This window comes from Phasianus colchicus, chromosome 3 (assembly GCF_987193195.1).
Source record: "Phasianus colchicus chromosome 3, bPhaCol1.hap1.1, whole genome shotgun sequence".
In the NCBI taxonomy this organism is placed as follows: Eukaryota; Metazoa; Chordata; class Aves; order Galliformes; family Phasianidae; genus Phasianus; species Phasianus colchicus.
In genome coordinates this window covers 60,291,563-60,317,523 of record NC_143438.1, presented here as the reverse complement: position 1 = coordinate 60,317,523, position 25,961 = coordinate 60,291,563, and the positions used below count along the sequence as shown (strand labels likewise).

At 38.1% G+C, this 25,961-nt stretch overlaps 1 long non-coding RNA gene across 2 annotated transcripts; it reads right to left on the bottom strand.

The window, feature by feature from the left end:
• Positions 1-11,153: 11,153 nt before the first annotated feature.
• On the bottom strand, positions 11,154-23,795 carry LOC149918614 (uncharacterized). 2 transcript variants are annotated; one of them, XR_016465605.1, is made up of 4 exons: positions 23,741-23,795; positions 18,839-18,929; positions 15,424-15,469; positions 11,154-11,367 (listed from the first exon to the last, which is right to left on the bottom strand). It is a non-coding gene; the product is annotated as an uncharacterized LOC149918614 (long non-coding RNA). The 2 variants fall into 2 exon arrangements; XR_016465604.1 differs by lacking the exon at positions 11,154-11,367 and adding an exon at positions 12,510-12,564.
• Between the last annotated feature and the right edge of the window lie 2,166 nt (positions 23,796-25,961).

Here is a 25,961-nt window from a genome sequence, read left to right as displayed (position 1 = left end):
AGTGGTTCTTAGATGAAAATTTGTAGATAGGGCATGCATATAATTCACTTAATCAATCAATTTTGTATTTCAATACATTGAAATCATTGTAACTATTTTATTTTCTTGAAAACTGAGTATTCTATTTCTAATGGCAGAGTAAGGTATCAGACTAATGTTAAAGGAAAGTGCTGAATTCTGTTCTATTGTATTCTTTACTCCCTAGTTAAAACAAAGCATGTAAGTGTTCAGCGTAGAGGAGTGATTAAATGACAAGGTTTTAATTTTTTGGTGTGGACTTCAGTACTAGCATATGATCTGAGTTTTCCGGTGTAGAGCTTCAGTGCTTCTCTCAGCCTGTAATATTTGTTGAGATTTTTCTGGGGGGATGCGTTTAAATATTTCTGAAGAGCAAATGCTTTTTTTTTTTTTTTTTTTTTTTTCTGTCAAAACATGAACTTTTTGTGGGACAAGCTGATTTTAATTATTTATTTTTATTCAAATTGAAATTTAGTGTTCTTAACCAGAACTAATGAATCCTGTGTCCACTGTCCACAGTGATGAAAAAAATTTTAGAAATCAGAACTTTGTAGGATAAATTTTACGTTGGTTGTATGTTTATAATGTATACTGAGAATTATTTCTTCTGTGTTCTATTGAGAGAGAAAATGTGATCTATTGCAGGCCTATTAATATCTTTACTGGATGTCTTGAAAAATTTATTTGGAAGACACTGGGTAAGACAGAAGATAGTATATATATGAAGGAAGATACACAGTCCTATTAAAAAGCATCTAAATTAATGAAGTCTGATTAACTACAATTTGAAAGAAAATGCTCCTTCCTAATATTCAGCCTAGTAAATTCCTTCCAAATTGTATAGACCTTGTAAGATGGCCAGTCAGCTATTTGTGCTGCATAACCTCAGAATGTTCAGATCACAGAATCACAGAATGGCCAGGGTTGGAAGGGACCTCAAGGATCATGAATCTCTAACCCCCCTGCCACAGGCAGGGCCACCAACCTCCCCATTTAATACTAGACCAGTTAATACTAGACCAGGCAGATCTCTGAGTCTATGTGTGTACTAAGCAGCAGAGCAGGTTACTATATGCAGGCCAGAAACCATTGCTCAGGACAGTAGTGTTAATCCACAGAAGCCAGTTCAGCCAGACCAACAATAGCAGATGATGGAAGGTTAGAAAAGTAATTATCTGCTATGATTTTAAATAGATTCTAAGTACAGTGTTGTCAGCTCCTTTGTTTTTACAAGGACATCAGCTTTATTTCATAAATTCCAGAGAACTGGCTAGCTAAAAAATAGTGTGTTATCACAGAAGAGTGCAGCTTCACGACAGGTTTCATTTCTGATCTCAACTGTGTCATATGTACATACGCATACAGACACTACTGGAAGGGCTTTGTAAAGGGAATACCAAGCTTAGTTATAGAGTAAGAGAAGAGTCTGCTGCTGACATTTTGTGCATGAGTTCTGCCAAGCACAGAGGAGCATCGCACCAGCAGTGGTGTGCAGGGTAGCTGTCTTTCATGTTGTTTTGTAGGATTTAAGGGCTCTTGCTAAAATAACTTACGTAGCATTTCTGTGCTCAATGCTTTAAGCTGGAGAGTTGGCTCTGATCTCAGTGTTACTGTCTGCAGGGTTACTGCTACAGTCTGTCTGGACTTGTTAGGGGATATTTATCTGAAATTAACAATGGTCATCCAGGTGTTTGCTCCTATGATGTACATACGGAAGGGACTACAAACATTGTGTATAAAAGATATGCTAGTTGAGGAGTTATATCTAGCTTAATGTGAGATTTGCAGGAATAAGGCTTTGCTTCTCTTTTGGGATGATGTATTCTTTAATACATCAATATTCAATAAATAATTTTGGAAACAAGCTTGAAAACCTTACTTCAAGTGATATTATTTACTTAGACACTCATTGTTGAATAGACAGTGATTGAGAATAGTCTTGTTATTTTTTCCAAGACCAGTCAGCACCTACCCCCTTATTTTGTTTATATTTGTTATTATTTGTATTTAGACAGAATTTGTTAAAAGTGAAGCTAAGTGTAATCATAAGTAATGGTGTACAGATAGATCACTACAAGGACAAATGTTTGAATATGGACACAAAAAGGCAATGCTTACCTATTACCTACTTTCCCTAAAAATGATTGTGAAAATTAAAGGAATATGTCTGGCCTAACTATGGTGAAACATTTCTAAACCTGAATCTGCCTAAGTTAAAAAAGCCTTTGTCATTGCATTAATAGGTGCACTCAGTACCTCTCAGAAATAGGCTGTAAAATGTGTACAGGCTGTTAATATTTTTATGAGAAGAAACCATTGTAGACCACAAACTCTGTGAGGTAGGCTTCTTCTCTAATTATCTTTTCCCTGAGGTACCCATTATACCTCATGGAGGAATAAATTGTATTAATAATTGTATTCATTTAAATGGGAAATGATTTCTCAAAAGAAGAAACTAAAAGAGGCAGGATCAGAAAAGGAAACGAAGGCTCCACCTTGATACTAACAAGGTTGATTTTTGAATGTCCTGCAGTTATGTATCCCCATACGATACCTTGGGTATGCACTAGCTTTATTTTGTACACGAAGTCATACCAACTTTAAATGGGAACAAATCTTACAAATAGTCCCTACAGTATTTTTAAACTCTTAGCTTATTTTAAGGTAAGATTGGAGTATATTTTGTGTTACATTTCTAAGATGTATATACCAAATACTATTTTGTTGCAGAGTGAGCGCTAATTACTGCAGTCCACTGTAATAGTGTTTTTAACTTTATTGTAATAATACTAAATCAAAAAGAGGATATTGTTAAACCAGCTGTGATAACTTGATGTACTTTAAGACAATGTAGAGAGTGTTAAGGCTCCATAGTTTTCAGCAGTGGATGACAGAATGAAAACAAGCAGTGGAGACTCCTACTTCGAAGGCTGCCTGATAATTGCTATGGGTAAAAGGTGAGGTTTAGGCTGATAAACATTGAATTAATAAATACAGTGTTGTTGAATAAAGCAAGTTAAGATGCATCCTAGCTTCTAAGCAATTGGACTGTATTCACTACAGTCAATTAATAGATCCCCAATGAGCAATGCGTATGGGACAGTGGCGTCAGATGGTTTTGTAATAGCCTCTCATGTAGCTTGTTGTTAATGTATGAGGTGATTACTAACTAACCAAATTAAATCACCCTGCACATGCATTGCTGTGGAAATGGTGGTGGCTGGTAAGTGTGGCTACTGGCAAAAACAGGCTCGTGTAGGAAGGGTTGAATTCAGGGTCGAAGGTTGAAGAAAATTTTCCTTTCCGGAAATGGCTATGAGAGCAGCTTTTGTGAGCAGGCCCAGGGCATCTGTACTAGCCTAAAACCTACTCAGGAATGAAGGGATGAAAAGTTCTTAGAAAGCAGAAACAACTTCTTATCTCCATCAAGGACAGAAAATATCTGCACCTGTAGATAGCCTCTGCAGGAGAGGAGGAGGTACCAGGGATAAAACAGCACTCAATGCAGTTCCCCTCTGCTATGCAGGCTGGCATGAGCTTGTAAACAGAGCCATTGGAATTTGGAAATCTGCGTTTTGTATATTATAAAATTCTTCTTGTTTAGTGCAGGAGGCATTGTTATGATCAGCCTTCGGAACCTCACATAACACAATATAGAATTTCACACTGAAATTGCTGAAATTGCTGTATCTGTCCTACAGGATGGAGAAAATCTTTTAGACAGTGAGAGTTTTCGTAAGAGTTGGGTGTCCATATATATGGAATTGAGTGTCCATGTAAGTACGTATATGGGCTTTATGGATTCAACGACCTCTGGCACGTCTCAGGATAGGCCCAGGAAACTAAGCCTCCTTCTGCACAGTTTCTTTCTAGGGAGGTTTTTAGCTTATGACTTGGGGGTAAGTGGTGCAACACTGCTGCCTTACCTGAAAATCCTCTAAGGCAAAAGTTCTGAGAACTGTAACTTTTTTCCCTTTTAAATGGGATTTAACACAGTCCTAACAATGAAAATTTAATTGACAACATATTTTTTCCAATTATTTATTCTTTTATTTTTAATCCAGCTGTTCAATTTATCCTAGACTGAAACAGTCGCTTATGACTTCCTAAGTGTAGAAGTGCTCCATTTGTGTATTCATTCAAAAGTACCACAGATCTTCCATCAAATGCAGTTAATTCTGCATATACAGAATTTGGGACAAGCTTCAATGGAAAAGCATAAGAACTTGATTGCATGGTTCCTTAAAATGTGAGTTACAGACTGTCACCTCTGGCGAGATGGAACAGGACTTTAAGATAGCTCTAGGCTTGAGCTTGACTCTATTTTACGTCACATAGTGAACTAATAATTGAGAAACTGTGACTGTAAGGTGAGAATATGTCTAGTCTGGAGTTGAGGATGCTCATCTGAGAAAGGAGTTTCTGTTGTACTGCATGGTTTTTTTTTATATATATGCAAGTGGAACCATATTATTGAGGGGTAGGTCTTTCTCTGACTCCTTGCCAAATTTTGATAGCATCATGGTGAGAGCACTGTGCTAGTAGGAGAGGGAAGTGTGTACGTGACCTACCTGTCTTGTTGGGGAATGTCTATATCACTGAAATTGGTGCTGGAATTAAAAAGACATGGTCATTTTTGTAGCATTCTTCCTGAAATTTTTCAGTTCCTGAAATTTGTTCCCTAAATAAAATGGTTTGAGAAGCTTTACTGAATCCAGCATAAACGAAACCATACTTTTACCGTATGGATTGTGCACTGTAGAAAATTCCCCCAGCTCAGCACATGAATAATTGGCATATCCTGTTCCACGGAGAACTAATCAATGACAACAGAGTAACATTACAGCATAATCTGCTATTGTTGGAAGGGGTGAGATGGTATGATAAAGAGATTGCTCAAAGGCTGAGATTTTGGGCAGTTAGACTGGCCTCTGCATAGACTGGAATATGGAAAACATTTTGACTTGTCAGAGATTGATAGTCTGCCTCAGAGATGGTCCCCAGTAAGGCCTATAGGTTTTGGGTAAGTTATTTACATAGACCATAGCTGTACAAATTGTTACAACTAATCTTTGCTTTCTGTGTTCCATTCCTGGCTGTGCATATTAGTGGAAAATCTGGAGAAAGAATTTTCATTCCTAACTATTCTGTGATCTTATCTCTGAGAAACAACCTGTCTTTGAGGAGAAAGACTCCTCAAATTTGTTTGCTCCTTAGCCCTTTTTACTTCCTCCTTTCTTGCATCATTTCTGCTGCATAAAACACAAAATTGTTCTTTCTGTCATTTCCAAATGATAGGTCCTCTAATATTCTGATATGCTTTGAGTCTGAAGATTTAACTTCCATTGCCCCTGATATCTGTACTGGATCTGTGAAAACTCTGCTGCTCTGTCTTCAGATTGGAGTCAATAGTAAACATACTGGACAGTTATTATATTTACATTATATAAAATGGATGTGATATAACAGTAATATCAGGTGTATCTTTCCTTGTAATTATTCAGTTTGCACTGAGAGTGGTAATAAAAACTGGTTATTTTGAAGAAACTTTCTTTTTGGCACTCAATTTCAAAAAATAAAATAAAATTTAGTGGCATTTTTGTGAAATGGTCACTTTATTTCTGAGCATTGTTCATTTTTCTAGTCTAGAATGTGAACTTCCCTTGGAAATGCATACTTAGAAGTTTCTAAGGGCATGAAGACAGTGCATAATTTTTTTCATAGTGGTGCTCTCCAAAAGGCAGTATCTAGATGCAAATTGTACGGGGAATAGCACAAAAGTAGAAGACAAATCTGTTTGGATTAAAAAAATACTGCCCTTCTGTTTCCCAGGACTATTATTTTTCAGTTGGCAGGGGTGAGGTGTGAAAGAACATAATTGTAGTTATACAAGTGTTGGGCTAAGAGGCAGAAGGGATGGAGAGGGGACTGTAGAGGCTGGCCAGTCATCTCAGAAGAAAGGACGGTAAGCTCTGGTGTGGGATATGTGGGGAGATAGAGAGACTTGATATGAAAAAAAAGAAGACTTAAAAGATTAGGAAAGTGATTGAAGTAAGATAAATATTTGAGATTATATATATTAAAAAAGTAAGATTAGGAAATCAGCTTTTTAAAGAAGAGTAAGCTAAGAGAAGTGATATGTGCATTTTGGTACTAAGGTGGTTATAATGCAGTAGGCAGGCTTTCATTTGTTCTATGGAGGGCCAGATGGGTTTGCCTTGGCTCATTGTTACTGCAGGACCCAAGGGAATGGCATGGAGCTGTGTCAGGGGAGGATCAGGTTGGGAATTAGGAAAATGTTCTTCACCAGGGAATGTTTGGGCACTGGAACAGGCTCCCAGGGCAGTGGTCGTGACCCCAAGCTGCTGGAGTTAAAGGAGCATTTGGGCAGTGCTCTCAGAATAGGATTTGAATTTAATATGGTTTCATGTGGAACTAGGCATTGGACTTGATGATCCTTGTGGGTCCCTTCCCTCTCAGGATATTCTATGATTCTGTAATTTGGTTTCTGTTCAAGTTAAATAAGACAAAAACAAAACCAATCCACTGAAATTTTTGTCCCTGCATCCTCAATGTTTTGGCTCTATCTTCTTAGAGAGTGAGAACAGTATTCTGTTAATCCAAGGAGGAAGACAAAAGTGACTTCAGTAGGATGTCTATATTATTCCCCTTGAAATCAATGAAGTTTGGGTGTCTGACTTCCTTTGAGATGCTCAGCTCAAGTGATTTGTTCAAGGTCACTCACGAAGTATGGTGGGAGGTGAGACTTAAATTCAGTGCCTCTGGCTATTGCTTTTGTCTCCCTGACCTTTTCTTTCCTGGGACACAGTAAAGTCTAGAGGCTGTTAACCTAAGGTCTCTGTAGTTCAGGAAGCAAGGAACAGCTGAGAAACAGTGTGCCTAGTTGACCTAGAAGGGTTATATAAATACATACCAAATTTAAGGTGGTGTCTCCCTCTCTTTTTCTCTTTTTTCCTTTATTTTAGGCTTTGGCTGAAATAAGACATCCCAAACCTAATAATTTATTCTGTGGTTGGTCAGTTTGAGAAAATCTTTGATGTATCTGTGCCTGTGCCAAGGCAGAGCAGCACTTTACCTGGAGGAGCATGTTCAATGGAGGGGAATAGTGCAGCTTTCTGTTTCTTTTCACTTCCTTTTCTTTTGTACTTGAGGCTGTGACCCTGGAGTACACAAGTATAGCAGAAAACTTTTCTGAGGGCAAAGACAGATTTTGAAGAGAAGGTGCATTAAGATGTGGCAAGTGCATAAAGGATGGTGGTAAAAGAAATTTAGCTTGTGGGAGAAAAAAACAGTCCAGATTATGAAAGTTTATACTGTACATTGTTGCACTGTGACATCTAACAATGGATGTCCCAGTGAAATGGAAACCAGAAATTATCCTTGTCTCAAGGTAGGATATACTAGGAAGAACCTTAGGGTCTTTACACCAAGACAGAGGCTATAAGGAAGATTATCTGGATGAACAGACAACAGAGATGTAGTGCCTGTCCATCTCTTGCTACCAAACTTCTTCATGTCCCTTTGAAAATCTTTATTTTTCTGAAAAGCTGACGTCCATATTTGTGAGTCCCTGTTTTGAATGGAGATCCTGGAGCCTTTTTTTTTTTTTCTTTTTGGAGAATATTCTGCCTTTTTTCAAGTTTTTGTTAGCGGGTTTTGAAAGCACTTAGTGATGTCTCTTTTAAAGAAACCAATAAACAAAATCAGCAAATCCTTCCCCCTCCTCCTCCCTTTTTTTAAAGTATATGAAATGTTTTGTTTTGTTTTGCTTCCTAATAGCTGCCTACAGCAATTCACTAGATTACCCTGCATTCATTTTCAAATAAAATAATATGCAACCACTGTAAATTTGTGTGTTAGTTACAGTTTCTAGAGATGACTAGACTCTTGTGTGGAGTTTACTTTGTTCTGGGTGCATGGTGATCGTGTCTCTGTGTGAAAGACATTCAGAGTGAGGAGGGATTTATTTACCTTGGAGCGGGCAAGGGAATGGAGGGTGAGAGGAGGATTAAAACTAGCTTTTGCCTTCTGACACTGAGGCCAATTTTCAGTTTTATTGTTGCAGTTTTGCTGAAGTCAGATCTGTCATCCAGGAGTTAGCATCTCTCTCTTGCTCTTTCTATACTGTGTTGGTTTAAAATTTAGATAAGGTTTATCTGGAAATGTGACCTCAGCCAGACCACTGAAGCTCAGCTAAATCTAGCGGGCAGAGTTCAAGTCAATTTTGGGAACCCATTTCTACTGGGTTTGCAGAGATTGGAGTCTTACCTCAACAATGTGACTTAGCCCAAATCCAGACTGACTAGTGACTGTATGTTTGGAGGTGATCTGATTCTGATTTCCTGGTCCTACAAATAAGAAACATGGTTAGGTATGATCTGGTTCCTTTCTAACCCCCTTGGGCTTCTTCTCTATGTGTTTGAACATGTAAGGTCTGGTGAGATAAGGCTCGGCAATGGGAGATGACCATTCTGTGAGGTTAGGCTGGTGTGACTAGTAGATCAGTAGGATGGCGGAGCTGCGAGCCTTCCTGCTACATCACCATGAACTGTGTCTCTCACCTGATCGCACACAACATCCCATAAGCTCATAGGGGAGTTCTTCCAGGACTCTATCCTTACTAGCCCAGCTCAGGAGTGCAGAGAAGTTTAAAGGGGGCTAAATATCTCACACACAGAGTCTTGGTCTCATCCGCACTCTGAAGAGGGTGGAGGGTGCAATGCAGGTGAGAGGAGCGATGGCTCATAAGGGTCTGTGTGTCAGGGCAGCAGAGTTACTTGCATCCTCTCTGCTTTCTTTTATATTGATTTCTTTTATATTGAAGGAGGAGTTTTGTTTTGTTAAAATCTGTTCAATGTGACCAGGAGCAAATTTTTCTTGTTAGCACTTATTTACAACTGACAATTCTTAATTAGCATTTGAGCCTTAGATTCCCATTTCTATAAATCCCTAATGAGAGTATAAATTACTAATGAAAGAGCTAAATCTCAGGGCCAAAGTCTTACTTCATTAACACACTAACGTAAATCTGAAGTGTTTGTGTTTGCATGAGTAGTTAATTCACAACAACACTAGTATAACCAATGTAGGAATTAATCCTTGAGGCTTTAGTAGTGGGCAGCATAAAGTGACGTTGTTCTAATTTTCAAACTTACTTCGTCTTTCGGAAATTATTTCAAATATTTCTGTAGTGATTTTTTTTTTTTACTTTGGACAATTTGATTCCGTTAAGTGTTGTCTTTTCTTTCTTCTGCTGCTTGAGGAAGAAAGACTGTGTGGAAACCCTAAAATCTTTGTCACCTTTTGTTATAATTACTAGGGCTTTTACAATTATTTTAATTCACATTTAACTACTAAAAGGCATATCTTATAGGAAATAGGAACAAGTTAAACTTCAATGATATTAGAACAGAAGTAACTTAGATTCAGTTTTAGAAGTCCATTGATAATCTTGGTAAAGTTAACAGGTTATTATTGGTAGCAAAGATTAAACAGAAAATTTACTGTATTAACTGACTATATTCCTGGTTTGAACGCTTTATAAGAATTATAATGCTCAGTCAGGGGAGGGTTATTCCACCTGGTGTAATCACTAGAAGTGGACCCTTGTTCCAAAGGTCTTTTAGAAAGGATCTTCAGGAAAGGTCTCTTAGGAAATCACCTAGGTGGTAATGTGCATCTTATTATCAGTGATGTTCTCTTTGACAATAGCAAATATATGTATGTATGTATATATATATGTACACATATATACATAGACACATATATGTTATAGGCTTTCCTGATACCACTGTTTCAAAAGTACATGAAAGGCACTGGGCTCAGGCTGGGTGCTGAGTGGTGTCTACCACTTACTGCATTACAGTGCTTAGCAATGGCTTTTCTCATCCTGAACACTCAGTAAAGTTGATGAGGGTTTAGCTCAAGCTAAAAAATACATGACGCAGACATACTGGAAACCTCAGGCGTACCAGAAAAGAGCCCATCAAGATGCTGGAATGAGGACCATCAAGATGGTGAAGGGCCTGGAGCACCTCTCATCTGTGGAATGGCTGAGAGAGCTGGGACTGCTCAGTCTGGAGAAGAGGAGGCTCAGGGAGATTTCATCAGTGTGTAGGGTCCTGAAGGAAGGGTGTAAAGAGAATGGAGGGGAGCTCAGTTCAGCGGCGACCAATGCCAGAACAAGAGGCAATGGGCAAAAAATGCAACACAGGAGATACTCTCTGAATGCCTGAAGCCATTCTGTGCTGTGTGGGTGATGGAGCACTGGCACAGGCTGCCCAGAGGCTGTGGAATCTCCTCCTAGGAGAAATTCAAAAGCTGCTTGGACATGGGCATGGGTACCTGCTCTGGTGTCCCATCTGGACTGGGAGTTGGACCCGGTGTTGCCTTTCAGCAGTCAGAGGTTCTGCTATAAGATCCCACTTTATGTTCAACAGACTTTGAGAAGCGTAATATTGCAAGCAAGAACTGAATTATAGTCCAAATATTAATAAAACACAGATTAAAATTTCCTCTGTTATGTTTGCAAATTTTGTCTTTTAATGAACTCCTTTAGTTAAGATGTTCAGAGACTTTCTTGCAGAGAATATAAAATAATTAATTAGAAATCATAACTAATATTGTGCGAATGGCAGATGATAAAGTTAAAAATTATTATATTTATGAAGGAAGTTAGTACTGTCATGTTGAGTGAATAAAAATTTTACAACTTTTGCTAAGCTGAGAAAAGGTAAAAGACAAAAGACATTTAAATATTGAAACATTGGCATAATTACTGCAAAAAAGACTATACAGCATCTTTATCATGATTTACACTATATGACTGTGAGTTTCTAGAATTAAAGCATTGGCATTCAATATGTAGCATTCTGTACACTATCGATGGTTGTACTGGCTATAGGAAATAGAAAAAAGTGGAAAAAATGTAATCACAAGCAGATATTTTGACTATGTTGAAATGAATCTGGAGGAAGAACACACACTTCTAGATCTTAGGATTTCTCTGTTAAGAAGTGAAAAGCTACTAAATCAAAACAAAATGCAATTGTTTAATGAATAACACTGAACTTTAATAATCACAAGATAAGCTGTTTTTCTTATTCTTTTGGAGGACTGAGTAAAAGCAAGTAAAAGTAGTCATCTTTAGCAGAAAGTCAAATCTGACACACATAGGTCTGGTCCTGTAGTTTATAGCTGACGAAGCCACTGCTGTATTCAGTTAGATAAGTTGAGATTGTTGGTGTAAGGGCTCTCCATGAAGTTAAAATGTGATGCATCAGCTTTTCCTTGAACAGTGCAAAATATTTATTTCAAACCTCTCTGTGCCTGAAGATAAAACATGGAGTCAATGTCATACAGTTGACAATGGAAAACTCAGGCATTCTGAATTGTACGTGTCCTGCTTTATAAAAGCTGTTTTAAGTATAAAAGCATAGTTGTCATCTTGCTAATATACCAATATGTAAACAGCAAAATGCTGTGGAAAAAAAAAAATGGAAGAACAAATATAAAATATTTTGTAACAGCTTACTTTATTTCTTGTAAATACTTCTTTTTTGGTGACATACTAAAATAAACAATCATAAGTAGAACAGCAGCAATTTTTTTGAGCACAGTGATATCTGAATAAAAATGAGGACTGGTAGGGATTCTTAAGTGTTATGTTTGCCAAGAATTTGTCTTTTAAGGTGTGCGGGTTTTTCTGTGTGTGTGTTTAAATTTTTGTGTGTGTGTGCAGTATACTTTGGGCAACCAATCCATATTTTGTGGCCATGAAAGTTCAGACAGATCTGAAAATGCAATGAAAGTATGATCACATGCTGCCTGAAATATATTACAGTTGATTAAGTATAATCATGGCTTCAAAATCAAAGAATAAATGTAATTCTGATCTCTACTAGTTAAGAGAAACAAATGGAAGACTACAGAACAAAATAAAAACATTCATAACCATTCAAAATGAATATTCATTAGCACAAACACATTGCATTGTGTCAGTTGTATTTATGTTTTACAGGAGGCATTTTTAGAGTTAATAGTTTTGTATATACCTTAAGTAAATAGATGAGGAAGGATTTCTGCCCAATACTACGGTGACGGGCTTTAGATTAAATCCTTAAGATAGAAGTAGATTAACTGGTCTTGGTTATTTCATGTACCCTGTCTGAGTGGAAGCATGCTTCCATGCTCAGCTGGAGTGTCCCAGCAGCCTGCAGTTGTAACGTGCTTGCTGCCTTTTGATGCATCTTGTTTAACATTTGCTCAACTCATTTATTCAAATGAAGCCAGGCATTTATTTATCCCTTATCAAATGAAGTGGGGCAGCTTTAGGACAAGAGCAAACATGCAGGATCAATGGAAGAATCTTCAAGTACCTCTTTTAAATTTTTATTTTTTTTGGTGATAATTCTTAGCAAAGAGAATATTGGCATAAAAAAATACATTAAAAAATCATGAAAAGATTTGTTGTCCGAACTTCAGGTAAAGCTTGCTCAACCTCTGAAAATGTGATGAACTTTAAAGCTGTAAGATATCAAAAACAAAACAAACAGACTTAAAACTAAATCAGACTTCTCCCTGAACACCAACCCGAGGCAAATCAACTAACCCAACTCTGGGAACATCTAACCCAATCAAATAAATAAATAAACTTAAGGATAAGACTTATGATGGGGTACGATTAGACTTTAATTCAAGCACTTGAAAGATAAAGTGCACAGTGATCTATCTGGATTGGCAGTTGTTTAGACTTCCATGAATAAAGAACTGCACATAGTGTAGCTTCTAAGTGTAATGTGCCAATTACTCCGTACATTGCCCTTGCTCAATTTCTCTCTCTTCCTTTTATTCTTATTGATTCTTGTTCTGTCTCATGTTCATCACTTTGATTTGTATAAATAAAGAATCTACTGGATCACCAATAGTCTTAATCGCAGATGATATTTGGTTCTGGCCTTGCATATTCAGTTCTTTTTTGTTATATGCTTTAAGGATTAAATGCCCAGACCTCACCTTAGGTCAAACTAGCACATCCCACACTGTCAGCAGGTCACACAGGTGCATTCTGGTGACAGTTCTGGAAGGTAAATGTGAAATTCCTCTCTGGGGAACAAATCTGTCAATGTATCCACAGTAATTTCCTGTGCAAGATTTGCTTCAGTGTGTTTACAGCAAAATCCATGTTTCAGCATCTCAAACATGCGAAATGTGATTTTAAATATAAGAGAGTACCCCCTTAGAAATTACCTCCTAACCCTATAACAGTGAGTGTTCTCACATAAACATGCTAATCTCCAGAGAGCACGAGAGAAAAAGATGTCTTAAAAATTATGGTGATTTAATTTTATTTTGCCCTAGAATGACATTCTCCTGAGTATTTGTGAAAATGAAGATGAATATGCAGGGCTACATTTGGTTGATTTTGCGCCAGATGGCCAGTTGCAGAGGCTGAACTAAGCTGAACTGATTGATTCATTTTTGCCATATTGCATGCTGGCGTTTACCAGAGTTCACACCGTTCACGTACTAACATTTTTGGTGCTTTCTCTTTTTATTTTTTGTTTTATTTTTCTCTGTTTTTTGGATGACATCTGCTTTCATAATGGATTCTCCCTCCTCTCTTTTCTCCCTCATTCTTTAAAAGAATCAGTCAACTAGTCTCTTCCTTATCTAAGTGTTGATTTTTTATGTTTTTTTTTGTTTGTTTGTTTGTTTGTCTTAAAAAAAGATTTAATGAACTGTTCACAGGGACAGGAAAAAGAGAAAACGCAGAGGACAAATATTTTCCTCCCAAGGTCTAGCCTTCCCTTGCACTGATTTATCACATGTGAGCAGAAAATACAGCATCTTTTGGTAAAACTGAGTTCTTAGAGTTTTGTGGTTTCCATTTGCCTGTTATTTTTTGGACGATACAGTAAAACATTTAAATTTCCAATCTTTTAACTTTCATGAGGATGTTCCTTTAAAAGTTAATGAAGATGGCATCGATAGTTACACAGAAATTACTCCAGAATCTCATGAAAATTAATAGAAAAAACAATATTTCAATTTGTTTTTAGCAATTTTATGCATATTTGTAATAAAAAAATACATAGGAAGTAGGATACAGTATGTAAATATATAAATACACATCTTGCAATTTAGAATATTTTAAAGGGAGATTTAAAAGACCTAATGAATGTGGGTTTTCTTGTTAAGATCTGTAAGCTTTGTAGAGAGTTCATTAAATCCTCACTATAGTGCCCTTCTATCAAAGTAGTACTGTATGTCTTCTAATTAATTTCTCTACATGCACAAAGCCTTTTGGGATGTAAAATGATGTCAGATCCTCTCAAATGAGTTGTATTTTTTCTATAAAATGCAACAGTTTGATCATCTTGTAGAAGGAAAAAAAATCTGTGTGTATGCCATGAGATAAGTGTAGGTAGAGTAGCCTTTTATCATACAATTGTCCAGATTTGTAAATGGAATCTTTCTTTTCACTCTTTAATTAACCATAACTTGACACATAACGTTAGTAACTTCTTCTTTGTTAGTCCACATGCCTTGTAAACACAATTTCTTACTGATGTTGTTCCTTGGGCAAGGAGTTCTTTATAGTTTCAGAGGACAGAAACAATGTGATGAGATTTATGCTTTGCCAGCAACACTACTCATTGATTAATGGCAGGAATTTGGATCAAAATGTTGGTCAGAAAGACAGGAAGAGATGGTGCAATTCTACCTTTACTGAAGCAAGTAGAGATTTTGCTGTGGACACACAAGATACTATGATTTTGCAAAGAGAACTGTAGGGGGATAGGAGAAGTTTGGCATGTTCCTGTTACTCAAGATTGGGCCTACACATAGAGCCATCAGCCTAACCTTGAGAACATCACAAAGTTCACACGGTGCTTTATGGAGCAAATCCTTTGCAGGGTCTGCATGATTGACGCATACTCATGTGGAGCTAGAAATCCTCCAGGCTACTTCAAAGCATATACTCCAACCAGATGTATGCCTGCAGTAGGCCTGATGATTTCTTCAGCAGCTACTCCTGGAGAGGGCAGTCCTCGTAGCTCCATCTCTGCTTTCATGCAGCTCAGCTGGGTGCACCCCAGAGTTTTCAAACTCCTTCACCCAACAAGCTTGCACTGGTTCTTCTGCTGTGCTGGGTGATGCACAAGCAACAGCATTGTTTTAAAATATTTAAAACACCATGCATTTGCTTATCAGATCCAAAGTATTCTCTGAACTTTTTTTACATAGCTATTTTAATAGCTAGTGCAGTGAAAAACGTGTAACAGTGGAGAAGCCTGTCCTAAATTTTGCCATGTATCTCACCCCAAGGACCTCCTGACACTTAAGTTCAAAAATGTATGGTAGGATTGATATAAATCTCACCTTTTCTATAGCGATCCTCTGCACATCTTTGTCACCTATAATAGTTCTGTAAGTCAAACAGAGCAGTCAGAAACCCAGTCTATAGGATTGAGAAGGATTAAAAAGGGTGAACCTATAGTACTTTATTGACCTAGGTCCTCACATTAACCTGATCTGATCCTTTAATTACTATGAATAGAATGGGGCTTACAGTCCTACTTAATAATGCCCCATGCTTTTTATTCTATAAAGAGCTTTCCTATTCATGTGGCCTCTTCTTTTCAGATTTACAGATTTGTAGCAAGAAGGAATGCATGTTTTTTTTCTGGCACTCCAGGGGAGAAAGCTACCTAATATGTATGTGTGGGATACTGAAAAGCATAGCTACAACTTTCCTCTTTTGAAAAAGTTATTTGAAAATCAGTTCTCATTCAAGTTATTTGTTATTTCGCAAGAAAAGGCAAAGTAAAAGAGGCAGCCGAAACATAAGATCTTGATTTTATAAAGGTAGTAGAACAACCATAACATAGTTTCTATGCTAATTGGAACTGTAATCAAATAAGATCCATACATTTTTTTCCCCTTCCATACACTTTCACCCTCTTCCTGAAGGCTCAGAGTGCTGGCATGTTACTGTAATCTAGGCAGACTGATATATATACATATATATATATATATATAAATGATCATATGTATGGGTGATGTATGATACTATAATTAATAATTGGTATTTTCTCTGGATTTGGGAAAGCAGCTGCAGTCCAGTGATAAGGTATTTTATGAGAATAAAATCAAAGCTGAGCATTAAAGATTATAGTTTGTTGTGATTGAGAACAATCATTTTATTTCTTGAACTGAACTGAAATATGAGTGGGCCACTTGGTTAAAAATGAAAAGGGGATACAGGTTGTGATTAAGGGCCCAAGATTTTTGCTGAGAGCTGTACAAAAAGTGGGAACATTCTCCCTAATTTTTTGATGAACATACTGTGACAGCACCTTGTGCGTATCCACCCAGAGGACAGGTTGAGAGAGCAATCTGAGCCCATTTTTGGTTTAATGGTAGAAAGACTGACAGAAGAGAAGTAGAAAGTTTGTTTATGTTGGGGGGAAAAGAAAGGACAGAGAGAGAAGGAAGAATCTGACCAAAAAAAATTTGTGAAGGTGGTGGAAAGAACCTGACCAAAATCAGCTCTTTTTCTTGCAGTCATCACTTGCAATATGATTTGCCTGAACACACAGTCCTTTGACTATTGTAATTATAAAAAGATTATAATTGTATACTTAATTTAGAAGAGAAAGGGAATGCGCCGTAGAGATTTTGCCATTTGGAAGTTTTTCTGCTTATTAAGTAACAACATGTTTCATGCATTATTTTGAGGCTAAAACTTGATTAACATGCAGCAATGAAACTGGTCTAATTTTATTTTATTGAAATTGCTGTAAATAGCACCGCTAGCAAAATAAATACTAAAAGAAGATGGTATTTGACAGCAAAGATGTACTTAAAATATTTTATTGTAATTCCTTAGCTTTCACAAGACAGGTATTGTTAGGAGTCAGTCTGATTAGTCTATCAAAGACACATCGTTGCCTCCTTCTCCCCCACCCTCCGCCCAGTTGAAAGTAGAATAATCTTTACTATGCTTTTAAAGAATAAGAATTTAAATTGAAGCAAACTGTGAAACTGCCGAAGCATGATGATTATTGACAGGTTATATGAAAATGATTGCTTAAAATTCCACCCCACAGACAGACAGATAGACATGTATAATCCCTACTTCAGCACTATGGCCTTGCTCTCTGTTGTACACTATATGAACTGTAATCTCAAAAGACCATTTATTATATGTGAAATATTATATGTTCCTGTAGCATCCTTCCTCTATTGGGTTTCTAGGGCCTTGTTGGGCGATTGATTGCTCTGTGCACAATCCTGCTGCTTTAGGTATTAATGGCAAACCCCCCATTGTCTTCAGGATTTAGGCCTTTTATGATTTTTTTAAAAGTTCATTATATTTTGCAAGTGATGGAGTTTAAAATGTGTGATTGGAAAGATTTACCCTTTACATCTTCCTGTGAGATGTTTTACCTTTAGAATGAAAAAGCATTTGGAACCTGTAGGATGGTTTTGATCTGTGGGATTAAAAGGAATCAGCACTGAAAATGGATTCATATAATTTTCTTTTTGGGTACCCAGCACTTGGGGGGAGGGGGAAGAGTGAAAAATAACAGCTGATCTAATGTAAGTGGGCTGAATTCTCTCTCCTGGTGGGTCTTTCAAAGCTCCGGTTTCTGTTCTTGCATCGCTCAGTGAGTATCCCCCTCCCCTTTTTGTTAAAAGGCATTTCCTCTGAAAGCCTACAAAAGCAGCTTTCAATCTGATTAAGCTTCTCTTGCGAAAACATACAAAAAATAGAGATGCATTTGGGTCAGTATCACCCCTGACTTCATGTGCCTACGCTGCCTCCCAGGGAAACTCTATGGGAATGAGGGTGGCTCCTGTGGTCAATTGGGCTAGCCAAAATTTCATTTGTGACATTCCAGAGAGCAACAATGAGAGTAACCCAAACACAAATTATTGCAAAGGCCAGGGCATCTTGGTACAGCTGTAGGTTTACTGCTGATAGATACCCATTTTCCAGCCTTCATGTGGAATGAGCAGCTACTGGAGTGAGGTGGGGGGAATGTCTGTCTGCTTCCAGACCCTGTGTGCTGGTTCACCCCACAACACAGCCTTAGCCTAGTTGCTTGTGAAATGGGCACGAAATAGTGTGTTTTGGATAGGTTTTGTGAGGGACATTCTGTACCTGAAAAAATTTTGTGGGGTTGACTTTTCTCAGCATCTACATCTTTCACTTGCCCGTTTGTAGAAACGCGTGCGATATTTGTCTCTAGCAGATTGGTGTTCGCTTCAGATATTTGTACAGCAATTTATAAAGGTGCTTTGATAACACGTGTAAGCATTTAAAAAGGGTAGCACTGAAAAATAAGCTTGAACTAGAACTCTGATTTGTTCCTGCCCTCACAAGAGCTTCATAACCTTTCTTAATATTTCTTTTGTTTAGTACGCGGTGATGTTGAAATGTAATCTTTATTACTAAATGAATGAATGACTGGTGTTGCTTAGGGCACAGACTAAAAACCGTTCTCACGTGAAGCCTAAGTATTGCTGCTGTGGTTGTCCTGTTGTTTTATTAACTCAGAACAATGTTGGACTACACTCTAAATCTAATAATCCCTGTAAAGTGTCTTCCCTTGGTGGCATCTTTGATAATGGAGAGTAGACTCTAAAAATACAATAAAAGCATAGAAGGCAATATTATAACTGCTTTCAAAAATGAGAAAGAAATGGACAAACAATTAAAAAAAAAAAAGAGGAAGACTACAGAGAAAGGAAAAAGAATAAAATATACTACATGTTAGTTTTTAATCACCTTGTATATTTATGATTTAATCTGCTAACAGCCATGGTAAGTACAGCATAGGATTTGGTGAGTTTCAGTGCCAGATGCACACCCTTATTTTCTGTGGAGAAGCAGAGAAAATTATTAAAAATAGTAAAGAAAAAAGTGCCATGTTTTTATCAATTTATTAGTTGAACTATAAAATACATATTTTATTTTTTCCCCTAATGGCATTCAGTTGCTACCACGTACATTTACACGGAAAGGGGTTGTTTCAAATATTATGGCTGTTTTCTCCTCTGATTAGCTAAGTAAGCATCTTATGATCTCTGAAGAGGAGAAATGGCCCTCGAGACAAAAGCATTTTTCCAGTGTGTGTGTATGTGTGTGTGTGTGCACATGTGCGTGTCTGCATACACACATACTGATATGTGTGTGCACAGAGCAAAGAGCTTCAAAGGTTTATAACTGGGGAACAGACTCCTGTGGTTTTCATTTGTTTTTAAAAGCAGAAACTATGAGTTCTGCCTGCAGAATGTCAGAGTATAAAACCTATTTTTGCTCTGAATGTGGAAAAAATATATATATATAATTAATTTTTTTTATACCAATGATTTTTACATGAAGCAACATTCAGATGCTTTATGTTTCACATTTATTTAAACAATCATTGTCTCTCTCAAAATATTTTCCCGGAAACCTTATGTACAGGTAATAAAAGCCTTGCATTGGAGCAGGTTCATCTGATAATAACAATACAAGGTTGTCTGATTATGCCAAAATGATATTGGAGAAAGGAGATTTTATTAACTCACTTAGAATGAAATCTATAACATCTATGAGCTTTCTCCCTTCCAAATGGACCAAAAGCTTCATTAGAGAACAGAAACCTTTTTTAAAGTATACATGCTAGAGTATAAAATACATTTAAATTGAAGTCTAGGGAGCAAATGATAACTGTTAAATTTCTTTTCTAGAAATGCCTTCTTTAATTTTCTTTTCCATTTTATTTATTTATTTTTCTTTTTTTCTTTCTTTCTTTCTTTTTTTTTTTTCCCCATGTTAGCATCTTGATGTATCTACCTGCTAACACTTCAGGCAATTCACTCCCTGTTTTAAGAAGCTTGAGAGGTAACCTCAGTTCACAGAGTACCCTCAGAGCCAGGCTCAGTGCTGCTGGGTGCCCTACTTGTAAGATACCTTTTCTTCTCATGCCTCTGTACAGGTCAGCAGTACCCAAATATTGCTTTATCAGGCTTTAGAAACACTACTCTTCCTGGTGATTTTTATGTCCTTTTCATTTCAAGCACACACTTGCTCTAGAAGATGCTTGGTATGTTTTAATGCCAATTTTATCCCCATGTTTGCAAAGGCAGGCAACTGCCCAGTAGCTCAGCCTTGTCACGTTCTCCTTTTTTGGCTCTCTGGAGGGCTACATATCAGTAGGAGCTGGTGGTGGATAGTTTCATACAGTCCTCTGCTTGCATACTCGTTGCTTCTTGTAGGGGCATTTTGCCTAGAAATGGACTCTTCTATTTTTTTAGGCAGAAAGAAGGTGCACATGGGGAATGACCCCAGCTTTTCTTCCCTTTGCTCTGATACATATTCCCTTGCACCTACCAGGAGGGAACACTCTTCCCAGTGAGGATCTTCCCAGGGCCTCCTCCTACTGGAGCTGAGGAAGAATTCAGAAAGGCTTTCCTCATGCTGCTCCAGTCTGAGCTGTTTGCCACTGTGATTTTTTTTTTCCCTGTGTATTTTCCATATAGCTATGTGTTAAATTTTTATTTCAAAGACTTAGTTTGAAAATAGGTGAATAAATGATTGAGGTCTATATATGACAGGGTATTTTGATTAAAAGCCCCAAATCTTAATTACCACTGCAGAAGTTTTAATATGAGCATTTCGATCAAAGCACTGAAGCACCTTACATACTAGATCCAGTAAATTACAGAGGTATCCCATAAAATGAGATATAAGAGCCCTACGCTTTCAAGAAATTAAGTTGATAAATTAGGGAAAACTGTATGTACAAACCAACAAAGAAAAGCAAATACCAAAAGCTTGGTTTCAGCTATTGGTGATTAAAAATATGGCCACCGTGGTGCAAATGTGTTGATCAGTGCAGTGGAAATGGCTGTGTGCATTAAAAAGAAAATTTTGAAAAATGCTTTATTATTATTATTTAAATTAAAAATAACCATCTTCTAATTGGCAAAAAGTGAGGTTGGGAGAAAAATATTTTGAAGCATATACATTAAGCTTGGAAAGTCTTGTGAGATATGCCATTCATTTCACATAATTTCTCACCTTACTTAAATACTGAATTCTCAGCAAATTCAACAACGTATCAAGATTTTGAAAATGACATGCAGTAAAGTGCAAATCTCAAATGCGTACTGTAAAAGTAATTTAATTTGAAGAATCTGATTATTCTGATAAAAATCAGCCTCCTTCAGTAGGTCAATAGTTGTTGTTTGCTACTTGAAAAATATGATTAGTTTAGCAGAACTTGTTTTCTGTTACATTGCGTAGCTCCTTTGGTTATGAGTATTCTTACATCCCCTTGCATATATTTTGCTTGTTTCTAACTGCTAGGCTCTGTACAGCTATATGTAGCTGCTGTCATATAGTTCCCTTGCTGTCATTTCCAGGGCTTTCTTGTATAGCTTCTGAATATCCTTCCAGAAGTAAATTAAATGTCTCACCTGAGTAAGGTCTTCTGAAATGTGCCTTGTTAAAAAGTACCCTACAATTATGGTAGGAGAATACATATATTACTCGATCTACCTGTGTTTGCTGAGACATCATCAAGTCCCCATCAGGGCATGGAAACAGCCGTGGTCAGGCTTGCTCTGCCAGAGTGTCTTTTTGGACACTCAGACACACTAAGTTTGCCTTTTGCACTGCTGCACTATTTGAAGACAGGACTCTTGCCCTCAAAGAGTTAAACTCACTTTGGAATCAGAGTTAATCCATATGCTAATCTATTTTAAATATCCCTGCATAACTACTGGTATATTTTTAGAAGAGCAGTTTGTTGTTCCAGTTGCCGTCTCTTTCTGATGACACAACAAAATAGGGCAGAATATAGTTTTAATGGTTATTTTGTCCATTAGCTGTAGAAAGGCGAAAAAAAATGAAAATAAAAAAAAGCCCTCCTTGTCCAAGTATATTTTTTATTTGAATGTTTTCAGCCTGAACTCTGCAATCAGCCAATTACTGTAAGCAATGTGATGGGCCCGAGGTATCAGCACCGAGAGCATTCCCGTTGTCCCTCAGGTTAGGGATTGTTTTGTGATGATCACCCGTCCTGATTTGAAGATTGCATGACAAGACACTATTAAAGGAAGGGCAAGGAATTCAATTTCTCGATGTCATTTTGCCTGGCCTGGTTTTGAAAATAGGTCACTGTATACTATCCGGATTTGTATATTATAACAGCACCTGCTAGCATTTCTACAGTAAGGGTCCAACAGTATTTTCATTATAAACCCCTATTTTCAGGGGTTGATAGACTGTAACTTGACCATAGAAAGAAGCCTCTATCTAAATGGCGGCACACCAGATTTCTTCTTAGGAGCGTTTTCACACTGCAAATCATCCCAGATACTTGTTCAGCCATTTCTGCAGGAGTGAAAAATGCAAACAGCTTTTCAGAGGTGGTTTGGTATCGATAATACATTCCCTCGGAAACAGCCACCACGCTATGTTTATCTTTTAATTAAAATGATATCTAAGAGAGCTGTGTTTGAGTAACTGTGGGGTATAAACGTTGGTGACTGGGCATGTATATTTTAATTATGCAAATCCGCAGTAATAAATGCCCTTATATCATGGAAGGATTTAACAGGGTCAAAAACTGTTTCTTTGAAAGGGTTTGTAAATAAATCAAATGGATCTGAACGACAAGTTTATGTTTATATACCTGTTTACATTGCTTTTTCACATAATGTGGAATTGTTTCTGAGGGAGTCAGCATGAATCTCTGGCCTAATATTTTAAATTGCAAATAGATTTTCACTTATGCAACTGAATCAGCACAGCTGTGCAAATGTATGCATTTAACATTGATTAAATGCTTCCACCTATACATTACAAAATGCAAACGGAAGCCCCTTACCACCAGTAAATGTAGGATTTTGCAAAATAGCTGTCGAGGAGCATTTCATCACCTGCTATCTACTTCCTGACATGTCTTACTTTTTGTTTTTAATATGATCAGGAGCAGCCAGGCAGCAACAGAGTGAAATGAAACTTCTTCTAAGACAAAGATAATAAAATACATAAGAGTAGCACTAAAGGATTGTCTGAAGACTGCAGATGTAAGGAAATTCAGGGTTAATGCTGCGTTACTTCATTTGGAAGTCAACCCCATTGCGCCTGTTTATTGCAGGGGTCCTCCAACAGCCAGAACACAGATGCGCGAGAGGAAGCCACAGAACAGTGGGCTGAGCCAAGCCTCCGGGTGGCAGAATGAAAAATTCCCAAATTTCTTGTGTTTGAGGACAGGGAGGAAGAGGAAGATGATGGCCCTGGCTGTGCTCAAGGCAGAACAGAAAAGAAAGGCAGATGAAACTCCAGGCACAGGGCTGTATGTTGGCTAGGTGTTGAGATTCCTGGAGGTATTCTTTCTACCTACTTCTCGAAATACCCATCGGTAAAACACAGTCCTCCATCTCCTTCAAAGCCAACAGTTTGCTCCTTAAATGTGTTTAGGCTTCATTTTAATGGAAGTGAAACATAGTCGATGGAGGCAAATTAAAACCATATAATTTTGTAATCTTAGTTTAGCTATAATTGCGGCAATAAAACAGTGGAAAGAATAATTGTGGAACATATGTTTGTGAGTGACATTATCTAGGTGACTTCCCTTTTACGGCAATGCGCTGTCCTATTTGTCTCCCCTCCCCATGCATTGGAATGACAAACCTGCGAGCCCGGAGTTAATGCTGATTGCAGCAGCTGCTTACACATGGAGTCTCCATGGCAACCGGGGACGTTGCCATGCAACCGTATTCTTTTAGGGACAGTGAAAATGCCCAAAGGCTTACTAAAAATACATGGAAGGGGGGAAAAAAAAAATCTTAAATTTTCTTACTACTTTTAGTGGTTGGAAGGGACTGCGCTGCCGCCTCAAAGCACGGGTGCAAATAAAAGCCCGGCCCTGACCTTTCAGAAATTGCTTGCCGTCGCTTGCAACCCGGAGCTTTATTGACAAAGATGACTTTTGATCGATTGTAAAATTGGTAGCCAACGCGCGGCGGCGGCCCATTGCCATTCCAGAGGGGCTGAAGGTCAGCGAGCGCCATCAATGCCGGATCGATCAGCGGAGCTGAGAAATGCCGGCGTGTGCCGCCCCGGCAGCCTGCAGCGGGCTGTGCCACGGTGCGAGCCGTCCTACCCGCAGCGTGACATCACTGCGCGCGGCTCAGCTGTTTCTGCAGTTTTCTATAAATAGCGAGATAAAAAATTGAAGGCTGCTTTTGGAGAATTTAACCAGCCAATCTTCCGTTCGTCAGCAGACGAGACAGGCTGCTTTTTTTTTTTTTTTTTTTTTTTTTTTTTCCCTTTAGCTCTACTAATACTGCGCTGCAAATTTTTTCTCCTAGTATTCAGAGCTTGACCCTAAATAACCACGTGCTGTGAATGTCATACATAGCTGCGTTTGTCCTGGGATGGGTGTTCAATTCGTCACCCATTGCTTCTCTAACTCCATCCTAATGGATGAAGGGAGGAGAACGGGTCGGAACTGCTGGGCACAGTGTGCATCCTGGCATTGTGCAGCAGTGAGATGTTTGCTGAGCTCAGCATCACCCTGAGCTGCAGGAAGCCCCACGTGCCCACTGGTGTTCACCAAATTAAACGCCATTCACCTCAGTCACAGCTACATGAAGGCTCCTGTTGGCTGCAATAGTGGAGACAAAGTGTTTGAAGGAAGCAATTAGAAAAGCAAACAAAAGGTCTGCTAATAAGCGTGCTTCCTATTTTTCCTTGATTCCAATTTCCCCACTCTATTTCTTAATTAATCCTCCAAGATAGCTGATGAAATAAAAACATAATCTGTCTGCTCTGTAAATAACCTCTTGCTTGATAGTATTTCTTTGTGGAAATAGAAGCATTACAAATCTGCAAATAACAGAACAAAGTCTTGGAACCATGAGGATAAAATGTGCATCTGCAAGTTTTATTGTATTTTGGAAGCCAGGGCAATTCTTTTTGAAAAGTAAATGGGAAAAAAAGCCAAACTTGCAAACACAGAAAATGCCATCAGGTCCAGATGGTAAAAACTGTGTGCTCTGCAGACACCATCCATAGCTGACCACTGTAGTAAAATCATGTTGCTTACTGTTCCTTTGCTGTCAAAGGCCTTGATGTCCCTGAGTTGCATTCACAGAGCAAAAGGAGCTGGTGTCAGGGAAGGGAACAATCTTGAGTAGTGCCTGAGAACCCCTGAGCACTTCCTTTCTAGGCATAGGATGCTGGGCTCAGCATCATGAGAGGTCAAGCTGAAACGGGCCTGTCCCCATCCTCACTGATTTCAATAGGGAGCTGAAACTGCCTGGCAACAAGGAAGATGAAAGTACTTGTTTTTTCAAGAAGTTAATGGAGCTAGGAATAGAAACCATGCTGTTCCTTGAAGGCAGGGGAGAAGAGACCAGCAGGTTTTCTATGTGTGATACGGTACTGATTGCAGTGCAGGGGGTATTGCAAGGTGAGACACCATGGCCTATGCCATGCCAGGGTCTAGTGCAGGGAATGGTGACAGCTCAAGCTGGCCTCAAAAATGCGTCTTTCCCTTAGCATGTAAAGTGGGAAGGAATTGCAAAATGTGTGTAAAATTATTGGTATATGGGATTTGAAATTATGTTTGCTCTCTGCAGAACACGTGTTTTTAAACACGTACCTTCCATGGTAAAATAAAGCACACATAATTGGGATTTTTGGTACTGAGTTAAGCCAGTGCTTTCCTATTAAAAATCACCAGTTTTGTAAAGGCAGAATAAAGAGGGTTGAAAGTAGATAAGACCTTCCCATATTCCTAAGTTCAGCATCATCTTGCCTTATTAGTCAACACAACCGGCATGCACGGAATACTGAAAAGCTACACAACTGTTTTTATTATCTTTGCCTGATCTTACACTGAACCCCT